General features: G+C 38.5%; 1 protein-coding gene across 2 annotated transcripts in view; it reads left to right on the top strand.

Annotated features, from left to right (window-relative positions):
* Window positions 1-3,059: 3,059 nt before the first annotated feature.
* Window positions 3,060-15,347, top strand: part of LOC107593433 (SPRY domain-containing SOCS box protein 1-like) — a 34,095-nt gene continuing 21,807 nt past the window's right edge. Inside the window, exon 1 of one of the 2 annotated variants that reach the window (XM_016283156.1) lies at window positions 3,060-3,285. The gene's annotated coding sequence lies outside the window, so the exon portion shown is untranslated. The remainder of the gene's footprint in view (window positions 3,286-15,347) is intronic. The other variant, XM_016283155.1, reaches the window with a different exon arrangement.

Consider the following 15,347-nt stretch of genomic DNA (forward strand, 5'->3'; position numbering starts at 1 on the left):
CTGTAGCTGTGTAATCCCTTTCCACAGCTGGCAGCATAATTCTTAGAAACTACACAGCAACTTTTTCCACTAGAGTCCAAGTCTGACTGTTTGTGACATTTATATAGTTTAATATGGATAGTGTGGCTTTCCGAGCAGGAAACAAGATGAATGTGTTTGCTTTTTCTCATGTGAAAGGTAGCAGTGGCTCTTAGAGGTTGTCTGGCTAAACAAAAACAGTCAGTGGTATTGTGCAACTTCAGTATGCTTGCCTTTATTCAGCCTTACTGAAACACACTTGGTTTGGCATGAAGAACTGAGGCTAATCATGTAAATCTTAAACAACTAAACCCAGAGTTGTCAACCAGGGATCCCTGAAAGTACTCCATAGGGTCCAAAATGTATAAAATAAAACCACATAATAAACCTACATTTTAAATACATTTCTAATTTATATCGTCCAACTTTAAACATATTTATATCTATTATGTAATGTTCATTAACGGAATAGTTCACTCAAAATTGTAAATTTGCTGAAAATGTCCTCACCGTCAAAATGGCCATCAAAGATGTAGATGAGTTTGATTCTTCTTCATCTGAACAGATTTGGAGATTTAAGCATTACATCACTTGCTCACCAGTGGATCCTATTGCAGTGAATGGGTGCCGCCAGAATGAGAGTGCAAAAAAACATCACAATAATACACAAGTGATCCACACGACACGACTCCAGAGTCCAGTCCATCAATTAACATTATGTGAAGCAAAAAGCTGCATGTTTGTAAGATACAAATCCATCATTAAGGCATTTTAACAGCAACACATCGGTCCGTAATTTATTAAAGCTTCCTCCAGTAATAAAAAATGTCCATCCCCTCTTGTCCTCTCACATCAAAATCTATCGAAATATTTGTTTAGAACTGTTTTGACCTGTGTTCACTTGTACATGGTGCCTGATCTGTGCTTATTGCTCTCCTGATTCAGACATGATGTTTTTTTTTTTTACTGGAGAATGGTTTAAAGTTAAAAAAATGCCTTAATGAGTGTGGATTACTTGTGGATTGTTGTGGTGTTTTCATCAGCTGTGTGGACTCTCATTCTGACGGCACCCATTCGCTTTTATGGATTTATTGGTGAGCAAGTGATGCAATGCTGAATTTTTCAATGTTCAATTTTGGGTTAACAATTTCTTTAAAGTTTTTAATTAAAATTTGTAAGTATTTCTGAGGAAATCTAGCTTTTTTTATACTGAAGGTCCATGAGATCCTGGTACTGACAAGGTTGAAAACTACTTAGAAGCAAAGCCAATGTAAACCAGTGCAAGAAAGGCCAATAAATCTATAAGGAAACAAAAGGATTGGTAAGATCTGGGATTTTGTTGGTAAATAATATGCCTTTCTGTTGTGTGATTGTTCTAGGCATGACAAAGAAGCTTTGGATTTGTGAGTAATCAAAGTGAACACAAGGGGACAGTAAAATACTTCACAAGTCCCTCAATGGTAATACTATGGTTAAGGCAAGAATGTGATTCGTTGCTAGTTTAATATAACTTGCTGTTTGTTTTTACCATCACTGCTCACCTCTTCACTGTCATCGAAGTCTACATCAGAGGGAAAATATCTACTCCACCCTACAACAGAATGATCTGAGAGACACTAGCGACCACAGAGATGAGCTCAGCAGGAGTGATACATTGTGTAAGGTCTATGGAGGAGTTATTACTATGTCTTCAGACAGTTTGGGTTGCCAAGATGCCTAATTCTCTGTTGAGTCATATAAAGAGGAGCAACATGAATCAGTGTCTTCAAGCACGGAAATGTAGTCATCACACAAAAGGGTGCAAAAACTTCTAGGTCGGAGTGCAGTCAGTCTGAAAGTGAATATGAAATTGCAGACATTACTGTGATCGAAAACGAGGTTGTGACCAAGTAATCACTACTGTGAATATTGGAGGATGTGTCCCCCTCCATGTCCCCTCAATGGTGGATGTGGCCCTTAAGTGAGAGACAGACTATAGCAAAATGTCAGAAATATTGACAGAAATTGCCTAAACAAGCTGTCAGAAAATAACTATTTATTAAAAGGCAATATTTACCTCTGGAAAAAAAAATCAGTTTTATATAACTACACAAAGCAAACAGTGTAGCATCCATTTATGTCTAATGATTCAATTAAAGTATTGTAAATAAATTATTTTTTAAAGTAAATTTAAATAAAAGGTTTTATTGTATAATTAAAATAATCAAACTGCTACCTAAAAAAATCTAAACATGAAACTTATGCACATTTATACTTATGCACAAGATTTATTTGATCTTCCTTATACTAATAAAACAACTAAATATAAGATCCTAAAATAGAATATTATGAAACAAATCAAATTTGAGATGATCTGTAAACAAAACAGAGAATATATCATCTAACTACATAAGCAACCAGTGTAGCATCCATTTGTCAAATGATTGAATTAATTTAAATAGATTGTCAACATTGTATACTGCTGTATCTAAATAATTCATCGAACTGCTATCTAAAAATGTCTGTATTTATGCACAATATATTACTTAAATTAAGAAAAATACCTTACTTATAAAGCCCTAGAACAAACAAATATTACGAAATATATCAAATTTGAGATAAATAATAAACAGGGGTACTTGCTACAGGGCATACTAATTTTAAGTGAATAAACAGGTGTACTTGCCACAGGGTATATTAATTTTAAATATACGGGGCACTTTTGCCCATTTCTGACCATTTTGTTCCATTTAAAAGAGCGAGAGATACACCAATACTGGGTAATATGTCTACAAATTGACCTAAAATATCCATATGGTTCATATTCAATTCACTTTGAATATAGAGGGTGAGTCAGCGGCTCACAAATAAAACAACTTAGTTTGCTTGGCTAACTATTAGGACTACAAAGATGGTAAATTAAAATAAAAATGAAAGAAAGTTCTAGCGCCTAAATGTATATCTGGCATTCACATAGACAGCGATTATGCCATCATTATGTAGTCCACAATTAGCAGGGTTTATCAGGGCAAATGAGCTAAACAACAACTCAACAGCTCAATTGGGAGGGACGTTCAGCAGCAGCTGGAAGCTATTTGACCACGTGACTGAAGAGACGTTTCTATCGCTGTTAGCAGCCATCATTTCACCCAATACAAGCCTATGCTAAGAAGACATAAAGGGGAGATATAGACTAGTCATGGATTTGCACGGGAATACTGACTGACAGGAACATACTCGCTCCACTCCTTCGCCTACGGTTTATTTTCTGGTATGTATCAGTTGCAGGTACGGTCTGAAATAATTACGGTTGACCACATTTGTCTGTCTTTTTTCTTTGTTGTGTGTTCACATGCACACACTCGCGGTTTCCCAAGCTTTTCCAATGCAAACATCCAGTCGATGTGCTCATTCAACAAGCCGAAGTTATCAAACGGGAAATGCGATATAAACGCGCTAGATTGTGGCACGTTTACTATTGCGTCTCAATGTAAATAATATATTAACATGCTCTAAGCAACAACCACTTCCTGCGTTCCTAATGAGTCTGAAATGGATTTTTAAACCAACAAAGATGTCTCGTGGACCTACATTTGAATAGTTTCCAAGCCTAGTTAAGTTTGGCAGCATCAGGAGATTTGTGTCTCTGATTATTTTGTTCGGTGCTTACATTTAATCTCTCTGCGAAAGGCCAGGTAACGTTAGTCGCATTACTAACTAGCGAAGCTCAATGCACTAATTACTTTGGTGTATGTAACGTTACATCAGAATTGTGCTTGTAGCCGTTTCTACTTGTACTCCTCGACAGTAATGTTAAATATGTTTGGCCCAGACAATGCTGGAGAGGCTTTACTTTCGGTTTATGGTCTTACTGGAGCATTTGGTCTGGAGGCATTTGTGTTAAGCTATCTGTACTTAACGTTATATGCTAAATGAAGATTGAGTCGTCTTCTATTTAGGATTTGTATATGCTACTAACTACAGTTAGGCCCGGTTTTTTAAATGATCTGTTTGGTGTTCTAAGAGTGCTAATAATTGGTAGTAGCACTGGAGTTTGTGTAATCTACTGGGAGGGAAGATTTTTATTTATTTATTTACATACTTGAAGTACTGTTCTTTTGTAAAATAAGTGGAATCACGTGCATTTACCTGCAGCTGGGAGTGGGCCTTTGAGATCGAGATATTGTTGAGATCAGCATTGCTCTTTTTTTTTTTCACTGGCGCCAGATCTCTCTGGAAACTTAAAAACACGGAGTGGAATTGAAGCGGAGTGACTTCAGAACGCTTTGAGGGGAAAGGGGAGATCTTTGTCCCCGCTCCAGTCAAATGATATACCAGACCGGACTTTGATGCGTGTTGCTTGATAATAAGCAAATAAGGCTTTGGCTGCTTTCTGCACTATTTTCATTGGCGGAGAACAAAATAACTAACTGTTCAATTTGTCTAAATCTTAACTCAATTTGAACCCTTTAAAAAAAAAAAAAAAAAAAAAGCAGTTCAACAAAATCTCACGTTGTATATTTAAAGATACAGAAGTCTTCCCATCAACCAGTGTCTTTGTCACTGTCATTTTTCTTTTGCCATATCACTACCATAAATATGAAGTTACCACAGTTTTATTGTTGCTACTCAAACTTTAGTTTAGCAAGTATTTTGGTGGATACTTTGGTTCATGGTAACTTCGGTTTGTAAGGGATTTCTCGTCAATGGGTGTTGAGACGACCCGCAGAGACTTCAGCTCTGTGTTTGGTCTATTTAATGTCAGATTACTCTGGTTTATGTATTCAAGGCAGATTAATCTTACCTTTTGTGTTTGCAAGAACAGTAGCACTGATTTTCTCGTCTCAAGAGGGCGTTAACTGTGTCTGTACTAAATGCTCCCGACTGCACACAGATGTTTGTAGGCCTGTATAACCGGTAACTCCTGACTCTCTGCTGTAGAGGACATCCTACTAGAGCTGTCAAAATTTAGAATATTCGTAGAATAAAAAAAATCCACATTCGAATGCAAAACCGTTGCATTCGAATTTTAGGTCTTCGTCAGGCAGTCTTATCAGTGGCGCACAGTGCGACGACGATGTAATTTATTGCGTTTTAATGCTTTTGTTAGCCTGTCCAGTTGAACCCACTAGATGCGCCGCTGCTGCGTTGTTCATTCAATATATATTGGGGAAAACAAGAGCATCAGTGTGGAGATGTTGCTTGCGTCAAAACTGAAACCAAGCCGTTCACACAGAACGCATATTTATCACATTTTCTAGAGGGACATCTATCAGCGTTGCACTCGCGTCTGGCACAAGGAGAAGGGTATAACTGCAGCCTGGAGATCTCCAAATGGGGGCGGGAACTCCAAAACGGGGTGGGAGCTCCAAAATAGAACGTGGCTTCCTCCCATTGACAGACAGGCACATGACACGCATGCACCATTTTTCCCCCAATCCACTTCAGTGCAAACTCCGCCCCACAGCGGATTCTAAAGATTTTATTGGTTGTCAATTAAAGTGTTGATTTCCTACATTATGCTACAAAAAATGCTAACCCTAAACCTACCCCACACCTGACCCTAACCTTAACCAGTGAAATTGACTGTGCGGTGGGATTGGCGCTGAATAACGTGGTAAAGAAAGTTGCAGTTCAGGAGATAAACGGTTAATAAGATTATGCGATATGAGATCGTTCCGTAACTCCCCAAACGAACCTCACCGGACAATGGCACCTTTTTAGTTACACCCAGCTTCACTACTCCCTAAAACATGTCAAGACTTTATGGCGGTTTTTCCCCATCTCCCACTTTATCATGTTTTTATATGAAGAAAGTAGCCTACTTTTGTGATTTGGTTTTTGGTCCTATTAAACTATACATACATGCATGGTGCGTTTTTTTTTTTTTTTTTTTTTTTGTAATTAAGCACCTTTTTATTATTTATGGTTTATAAACTATTTTAAAGATTATGCACTTTTTTTTTCTTTTTTTCTTTTCAAAGATAGTAGTGTTGTTTTATTACGCTTTGAAGAAACGTGCATAATATCTTTCTCAATGTGCCCTCTTGTGGCCTCGGGAGAGAAGCCAAAATCTTTTTTTCCCCCCTAACTGAAATTATGCCTTTTAAATTAGAATATAGTTCGAATTGATTAATATTTATGTAGAAATTTCGAATTTAGTTTGTCATTTTGACAGCTCTACATCCTACTGGACTGACCTGGAATACAGCAGTGCAAATGTTGTAAATTTAATATTTTAAAGGGCAGGGGCCTGATGTATAAAACTTTCCGTACATTTCCTCCTAAAACTGTATGTACACACAAGCTAGATTTACGCTAGACACTCCAGAACCTGTGCAAAAATCCTTTTATAAATCCCTGTCAGCGGAAGATAGTGCGTACATGCATCTCCTCACCAAAATCACCATATATGGAACTTACAACGCCTAGTTTTACTATGCATAACCTCAGTTGCATATAATTTCCATGCATATTCCTATCCATGTGACTCCATGTTTAACACCGTCAAGGGTACAAGACATTAGGAAAATATGACATGCGGACTAAGACCCCGTCCACACGGAGACTCGTTTAGCTGTATATGCATAAATTGAATCGTATAGGCGTTTGGTCCACATGGATCCGGCGTTTTGGGAGAGTGAAACTGATTTTTTTTTTAAAACCGGATCCCAGAGTGGATAAATCTGAAAATGCCACCCTTGCGTTTTCGTGTGGACAGCAAATCCGTATATTTTCTGAAACTATGAGGTCATCAGCCCATGTCTTGCCCCTAGTCCGACACCGCTACGTCACGTAACAGAAACATGAACAAACACTGAAAGATTCTTTTTATTAACTAACATTAACACGGATTAATAAATGTATTGTTCTATGTTAGTTTGTATACCGCGTGCAAGGTTTATGCGCATAGTTCAAGTGTTCTTAGTTTTTAGTGCATCTCTGGGGCAGAATTACAGCGCCACATGCTGGTCTGGCATGTGTACTACATCGTTTTGTGTCGGTTTTGTGGTTTCGTGGATGCAGATATTTCTTGAGACGAGGGAAAAAAAAAAAAAAAGGGTTCGGATGGGGAAAGCTCTGGCTTCGTGTGGATGTAGCCTAAAATGCAATTTGTACGGTACAATACATTTGCTAAAATCATTCACGGTCCTTGTCTTGTTTTTGCATAAATGGATCAAAATGAATGTAAAAACCGATCAGATAAAATACTTCCCAGAGAATCTTTTTAGATTTCTTTTCCACTGGCCAAAGCGGTATATAATTGTTTTAAACAAATTAAATGTTTTAGGATGTTTAAATAGGCTATAGTTGAATCAGAAATATGGTGTGTGTGTAAATAAGTGTACATAATTGTCTGACGTGGCATCACTGACAAAATATTATAAAAAAGAAACCTGCAAATCTTATCGTTTGTTTCCGATTCTATCCTTCAATCACAATGCTATTTTCAGAATGTTCGCGAAATAAACGCCTCCGTGCAGACTTGGTTGTGCAGTAGGCTAATATATTCGGACCTATTTAAACTTGCCAGTGGTCCGTTCGACCACCGAATCCAGCAGTGTCTGCCACAATATCGAAGTGCGCATCGTTGATGTTCTTCCTAAAAAAATTCTCTTAACAGGAGATCTGCAGTTTAAAGAAACATTACTGTGTGCCTAGCACTCCTCGCTGCCATTAAAACGGCATGCAACAAGAAAAGTGATAAAAAAAAAAAACAGCGCATCCACTACAAATGTCTAAATACCTAAATTAATTTCGTTTTTGTTAAATTTTTGAATTACTTTATGTAATGTCAATGCTTAACTCCATTAATGAGCAGAATATTTAAAGGGGTCATATGATGCGATTTTAAATGTTTCCTTTCTCTTTGGAGTGTTACAAGCTCTTGGTGCATAAAGAAGATCTGTAAAGTTGCAAAGACTAAAGTCTCAAATCCAAAGAGATTCTTAATAAAAGTTCAGAGTCAGCCACACTTACCTAAAACGACTCGTTCTAACACGCCCCCACATATCTACCTCACTATGTGGGAAGATTTGCATAACGCCGCCCAAATGTTCACGCAAAGAAAGAAGACGTAACTTTTATTCTCACTGTAGTATTGTTGACGCTGCAGCCATGTCGTGAAGGCGCTGTGTGCTTCGTTGTGAAAGCGAAACTACTTTGGTCTTCCAAAAGAGGACGATATCCGCTTCGTCATGCCTAGAGCTGATCTGTGCTGGTCGCTGAGGGAATACATCAACTTTCACCATGGACAAAGCGGAGTCCAGCCCGGGGTCCATCACATGTGGTTGCCGCTCATTCGTCGCATCTGCCGGGTGTGCCGTTCTCAACACCGTCGCCTCAGGGCTTCCCCTCACGCTAGGCCGCTGTGTTTTTCGTTGGGAGTCATTATAATCAGTAATTATGTTCCCACTGGATGCAACGAATGCCTCGTTTGTAATGGGTTTTAATGTTTTGTCTCGTCGCTCCGGCCGGACACGGCATCAACGGTATGGTGAGGGGCGTAACATTTCCGTCTCGCGCTTGAGGTATTTGGCCAATCACAACGCATTGGATAGCTGGCCAATCACAGCACACCTCGCTTTTTCAGCCCGATGAGCTTTGTAAAAATCGACGTGTTTCAAAAAGGCAGGGGGATAGAGGAGAAACAATGTACAGTATGTGGAAAATGTGTTTTTTGAACTTTAAACCGTTTATACATCAGGCCCCAGGTCATATGGGTTTTTGAAAAATATATATTTTGCAGTTTATAACGTAGCTATCCTTAAATGAAAACAATCTGCAAGTTATTCAAAAAAAGTGCATAATAAAGATATTGTCTCTCAAAAGAGTGTCATTTCTGAATCGCCGTAACGAGTAGTCATATTTTCGAATCTTTTGCCTGTTACTGGTATACGTCACTGGGTAACACATTTGCATAATCCCCCACCTGCCCATGAAATACGAACATAGTCTGACCTGCCCACAAACACTTCCGCTAGTTAGTTTACATGTCGAGAAGAGCTTTGTGTTCAGGGATACCACAGAAATACAATTTGAACCTTTTGTTGTGTGCTCATCATTTTACGGAGGATTTCTCTAATCTTGGCTTTTATCTTCGTCGGCTTCTTTGTGCTAATGTTATGTATACCTAGTGCATCTTTAGGTTTCCAGGTAAAGCATGATATTACTGTCTTACTGAAATAGTTCTGATAATTCGCTGTGAACCCACTATTTCCTAGGAATGTCGATTTAATGTAGACCGTTCTAATAATTACTTAGTTTAATAATAAAGAATGTAGTGTAGTGCACAGATTTTATAATCGTTGTGAAATTGCTGTTTATTTTGTTGCACCGGCAGTTATAGGGTTAATGCGGGAGAGATGAGCGAGTTAGGCTACTGCGTCTGTGATTTTATAGCTGTTCTGATTAAAAGTTAAGACTGAGTGTTATCACTCGGCTAACGTATCCACAATGCCTCGTTTGTAATGGGTTTTAATGTTTTGTCTCGTCGCTCCGGCCGGACACGGCATCAACGGTATGGTGAGGGGCGTAACATTTCCGTCTCGCGCTTGAGGTATTTGGCCAATCACAACGCATTGGATAGCTGGCCAATCACAGCACACCTCGCTTTTTCAGCCCGATGAGCTTTGTAAAAATCGACGTGTTTCAAAAAGGCAGGGGGATAGAGGAGAAACAATGTACAGTATGTGGAAAATGTGTTTTTTGAACTTTAAACCGTTTATACATCAGGCCCCAGGTCATATGGGTTTTTGAAAAATATATATTTTGCAGTTTATAACGTAGCTATCCTTAAATGAAAACAATCTGCAAGTTATTCAAAAAAAGTGCATAATAAAGATATTGTCTCTCAAAAGAGTGTCATTTCTGAATCGCCGTAACGAGTAGTCATATTTTCGAATCTTTTGCCTGTTACTGGTATACGTCACTGGGTAACACATTTGCATAATCCCCCACCTGCCCATGAAATACGAACATAGTCTGACCTGCCCACAAACACTTCCGCTAGTTAGTTTACATGTCGAGAAGAGCTTTGTGTTCAGGGATACCACAGAAATACAATTTGAACCTTTTGTTGTGTGCTCATCATTTTACGGAGGATTTCTCTAATCTTGGCTTTTATCTTCGTCGGCTTCTAATCATCTTTATTTGGACTAACAAGCTCTCCGAACCACAACCTGTAATTACGATTGATACGTTATGTGCACATTTTCAATTGAGTGCTCAAAATATCAAGGTTTTTGTGCTAATGTGATGTATACCTAGTGCAGCTTTAGGTTTCCAGGTAAAGCATGATATTACTGTCTTACTGAAATAGTTCTGATAATTCGCTGTGAACCCACTATTTCCTAGGAATGTCGATTTAATGTAGACCGTTCTAATAATTACTTAGTTTAATAATAAAGAATGTAGTGTAGTGCACAGATTTTATAATCGTTGTGAAATTGCTGTTTATTTTGTTGCACCGGCAGTTATAGGGTTAATGCGGGAGAGATGAGCGAGTTAGGCTACTGCGTCTGTGATTTTATAGCTGTTCTGATTAAAAGTTAAGACTGAGTGTTATCACTCGGCTAACGTATCCACCATTATTGTTTTAAGTGTTTAACGTTACAGTTTAGCAGCTAAACTTTTAACTGTGGGCACGATTCGCTTGCATAAGTGTTTTTGTATTTTATGCCATTATTTTAAGAACGGATTGGAGCACAATATTATTGTTTTATGCAAAGGTGCTTTGTCAGTGGTAGAGCACGCTAACTTGCTCAAGGACTCCTCTCTGTGCCAATCACAACAGAACTGGTGCAGTTGAGGGCGAGAACTTTTCATGTATTGGGATTTCAGCAGCCGTTCATGTCTGCTCATGAGGAGTATGTCTAAGGAAGTGAAATTTAAGTGATTTAACTTAATTTTCGTATGTGGTGCCTCAGTTTCTTCTCGCCAGGGGCGTAGCCATTTCAGAAGTGGGGGGGATAGAAATATCAAATGTAATAGCTTTTTTTTTTTTCTTTTTTTTGGGGGGGGGTCTAATTGATAGGTTTTTTTTTTTTCTCAACTCTAATTGGCTAGATACACTGCTGGACAAAAACCAGTAAGGTTTTTATTCAATAAATCAGTAATTATTTTCGTAATGGCAATTTTATGATTTGTTCATATACTATTTCTTTCCATTTTCATCACATGGCAGAATTTATTTTATAGTTTCTGTAGGCTACTGTAATAAATGCTATGTCAGTTAGCACTGAATTATTCAAATACTTTATTACCTGGAGATGTAAAACTTGGAAAAACACACAAACCATATATTGTTGCAATCGTGCATGTATTGTCTTGACGTTTTTTTAAATTTTTTTTATTCAGCTTCCCCACAGTGATAGCTGGATGCCTTTGTCCATATTAGGGATTTCCTGGCATGTCATAACAGTTATTACTTCTATGAGTCCATCTTGGAGTCCATCGTTCTCCGGCTTCAAGTATAAATGAAACGCGCACTGTTTGAGTGTTTAGTGCTCCATAATGTTCACATCGCCTCATTTTGGATACAAATAAAATGCCAGGTCATGCATGGACTATCTTTTCTCTTTTAATTTAAATCTAGATTTCACACTGGTCCCTGAAAACCTGTGAACAGGCTTGTCAACCACGACACGTATTCTACACCCATGCTTCTCGCTTCCTGGTTTCATATACAGTATTTCCCCATACTTGCATAAAGTCAAGTGGCTTTTTACATCAACCTGTCCTGCAGCACCCTTTACCTTTGTGACTGACGTTCCTCTGTGGAACACAAAAAAATGTTTTTGCTTCAACTCTTTGTCCATCCAATAAAAGTCAATGGGGTCCAAAACAACTATTATTATTATTTTTTTTTTTTTTTTGGAAAGATCATTTGTGTTCTGCAGAAGAAAGTCATACAGGTTTGGAACGACATGAGGTTTTTCATTTGTGCGTGAACAGCCCCTTTATGGTTGCGGTTCTTTTAAAAATCTAAACACACAGAGCAATTTTGTTTTCATATATTCAGTCTATTCAGCGTTGATGTGACTCATTTCCAAAATATAGACTTGGTTTTCAGGTGTGGAACACAGGGCCGTCAAAAACAGGAGGTCTCCCCTACCATCATCATGGCAGAAACTGCATCACCCAGTTTTAGTCTCCACATAGGCCTGTTTTGAATATAGGAGTGTGTGCTATTTAGCAACGTTCAGAAGATTCCTATCAGATTGCATTATGGTGTGTATTTGTGCAGGGGTGTTGTCGTTTTCTGTTAGAGCATGAAACGGGATGGCACCTGCTGTGGCTCTGCCTAGAGCTGTTGGACTTGTCTAGTGGGTAAGCACTGGTTTAGAGCGCTCCTGTTCTCTCATAACTGCGGTCAACAACTGTCATCCCCACAGAACCCTGTTAGACAACTGAATATGATTGACACTCCCTTCATGAACTTGGACTCACCCTGGATTAAAGCAATGTAAAGACGCCCTTATCTTTCAATACAAATCAGGCCTTATGTGCTTTTCCTCAAACTTATTGCTCACGCTTTGTCTTGTTGGTTTATTGATGTTTTATGCCATTGCAAACCTGTTTTTTTTTAAAAAGCAGACATTAAAGCATTTAGAGAACTTGTGTAATTATGAACATAAGTGTCAGGAATTTAATCCCCATGCATTAAAAAAATTCCATTAGCTAATATGCAATTTAGCGCACGTCTGTGTTAACTTTATACCAACACGTTAACTTTAGAAATGCACAGCGGAGTTCAGTCTTCGAGTCTAATGCCTCAATTTTGTGAAAAAAAGAAAATATTAAAAAAGCCAATAAATGTGTATAATTTAATCTTAATAAAAAAAAAAATATATTATTGGCTTTATTTCTATTTTTTTTTTTTTTTTTAATGGGAAAGTGGAGTGGGAGAAAGAGGGGGATACTGGGTTCGAGACATGACCCATATTGATCCCAGGTCCTAATGAGCACAACAGCTTTTTGTATGGTGTGAACTATGTGCAACCCTCTGTCTTTGCTCCAACATGGTTTGATATTTAAAACCATTTTGTAACATTTGTGCTGTTGTAGCTTCTGTGTTTATGCCGCTTTCATGGTGGTGCATTATATACCCCTTCATATGCAGCTTTTGGTCTCCCTTACAGTGTGAATAACAGAAAACTATTTGTGAGGATAACGTGTGTGTTTTTTATTTTTATTTATTTATTTTTTAATCTTCTAGGGTTTAGTTAGTCTCTCAGGTAAGCAGTTTTTGCATTTCTTTAATCGAGCGGTGTTAAAGTGCAGTTTGTCTGCCATTTTTCGCCCCGTCTGCCCACTGTCTAAATAGAGCATCTGTGTGACATTTGGGTTGACACCATGATTTGTCGTCATCTACTTTCTTGGTCCTGCTTTGCCCTGCACTCACAGCTGCCTGCCAGATGCCTCAGTGTCATGATTAGGACCTGTTGAAGATGGTGTCCCTGTTTCAGAGTGGCACCCCTCATCTTGAAAATACATCCTGCACTTTTAGCGAAGAAAAAAAAAAAACAAGCGACATTGGCTTTGTAAGGCCGTTACATGTATAGTATAGCAAATTATATTATTTTATTTATTATTTTTATTTTTAACCATGGTGGACATTTGTGCAGCTACTTGTTGGCCGGACTACTGTACATAACGTAAAGAGGAAATGTGTGATGCACTCCCATTTCTATTTATTTTTACAGGCACTTATGAGTGGCACATAGGGAATTCAAAGTTAGAAGTACAGATTTGCATCCAAGTAGGTGCAAGGTTGGGATTTTGGCACATCACAGGTTTTACAGGAGCAGAACATGTCTAAAGAAAATGTAGGGAAGCCCAGTTTTGCATAAGTATTAAATGGTCAAGACAAAAGCCAGCTCTGTTCCGCAGGCCCAACGAATCTCCCAGAACCCTCATTCACGTTTCAATCAGTTCTGCACAGAGGGGGGCAAACCACCTGCAAAGCCCCTCATAAACACTAAAAATAATTTTAAAAAATGGTCATGTCACCTCCATCTCACAGGCCAGGCACTCGGTCAAAACCATGCAAAGAGTGGAGATGATCCTGCTGAATGACATCACCTCACCCCTAAATATCATGCAATAAGGTGATATCATTTTAAAATGGTCATTGGTTTCTGACAGAACTGTAAGTCCGTTGTCTGTGTGTGTTGGTGCTTTGCCACGGAGCTTAATTGCTCCTTGCATAGAGAGTGTGCAAATTAACATGTTTCCTACTTTGTAAAGGTTAGACAACTATTGAAGCCCGTATTGTTTGGCATTCACAAACTTGCCACCCACTTCTTGGTGTTCCTGTGCCTCGGGTAGGCCAGCGGCGGAGAGGCGTGACCCATTTAAAAGGTTGTTTACTTGTATCAGAGAAAGGGCTAAGATGCTCCTCGGTGAACTCTTGTCTACAATTCAATTACCCTTGGGGCGCTTCAGCAGCTCGTTATGAAATGCTGTTTTTCAATTAGCAGTTTTATGCACTGTACAGTAACAACATTCGACTTTTGATGTCACCCCCATACAAAGCTTTTTTTTTTTTTTTTTGGCTTGCAGTTGTTTGTAGCAGACTGCCCTAATTGTTGAATATCAGATTTAAATGTGATTGTTTTTTTAAATTTAGGAGGGCAGGTATTGTGTTAGAAATCAGGACATCGGGTGGGGATTTCACACGCTGCAGTGCACCCCCTCCTCCTAGACTCTTTTGCCACTGACCCTGTCTGGCAGAATATTGCTTACCTGAATTTGCAGTTTTTGGTGAAAACAGTTTGGCTCCATATTCTTTAAGACAGACTTTTTATTGCTCTTCCTGTTATTTTCAGACTAGACAAGCTTAAAAGAGGAAATGGCGAGTCTTTTTCCCTCCCTTATTTCCTATTTTTAAAGGGCATTGTGTGAAATGGTCAACGGAAGTGGGTTGGTTGTGGTAAAGCTAGAAATGTATTTCTTTTCTTCCTTGTTGTGTGATGAAAAGGGCCTTGGACCAATAAACCGTATTGTAATGCTCACAAGTGAGGCACTGAGCATGCAACTGACAGAATACGGTTGCTGTGCTATGAACAGTCCACAGTTGTCTTAGTTTCTAGAGGAGTGTAGATTGACTTTGTTCTCAAGCGTGAGCCGAATCAAGATAATCGGGTGTTTTCTCATTAAAATCGTACAAAATGTGTAACCTTAGTTCAGGATTGTTTTGTTACAGAATCAAATAGCCGAGTTTTATAGAGGGCATGTAAAAATTTTTGCAGCTTATCCTTTTGCTACTTTATCATTTATTTTGTGTGTGTGAGACCACAAACCCAGTCTTAAGTCACTGGGGTATATTTGTAGCAATAGCCAAAAAT

Source organism: Sinocyclocheilus grahami, unplaced genomic scaffold, assembly GCF_001515645.1.
Source record: "Sinocyclocheilus grahami isolate Dianchi unplaced genomic scaffold, SAMN03320097.WGS_v1.1 scaffold170.1, whole genome shotgun sequence".
Taxonomy (NCBI): Eukaryota; Metazoa; Chordata; class Actinopteri; order Cypriniformes; family Cyprinidae; genus Sinocyclocheilus; species Sinocyclocheilus grahami.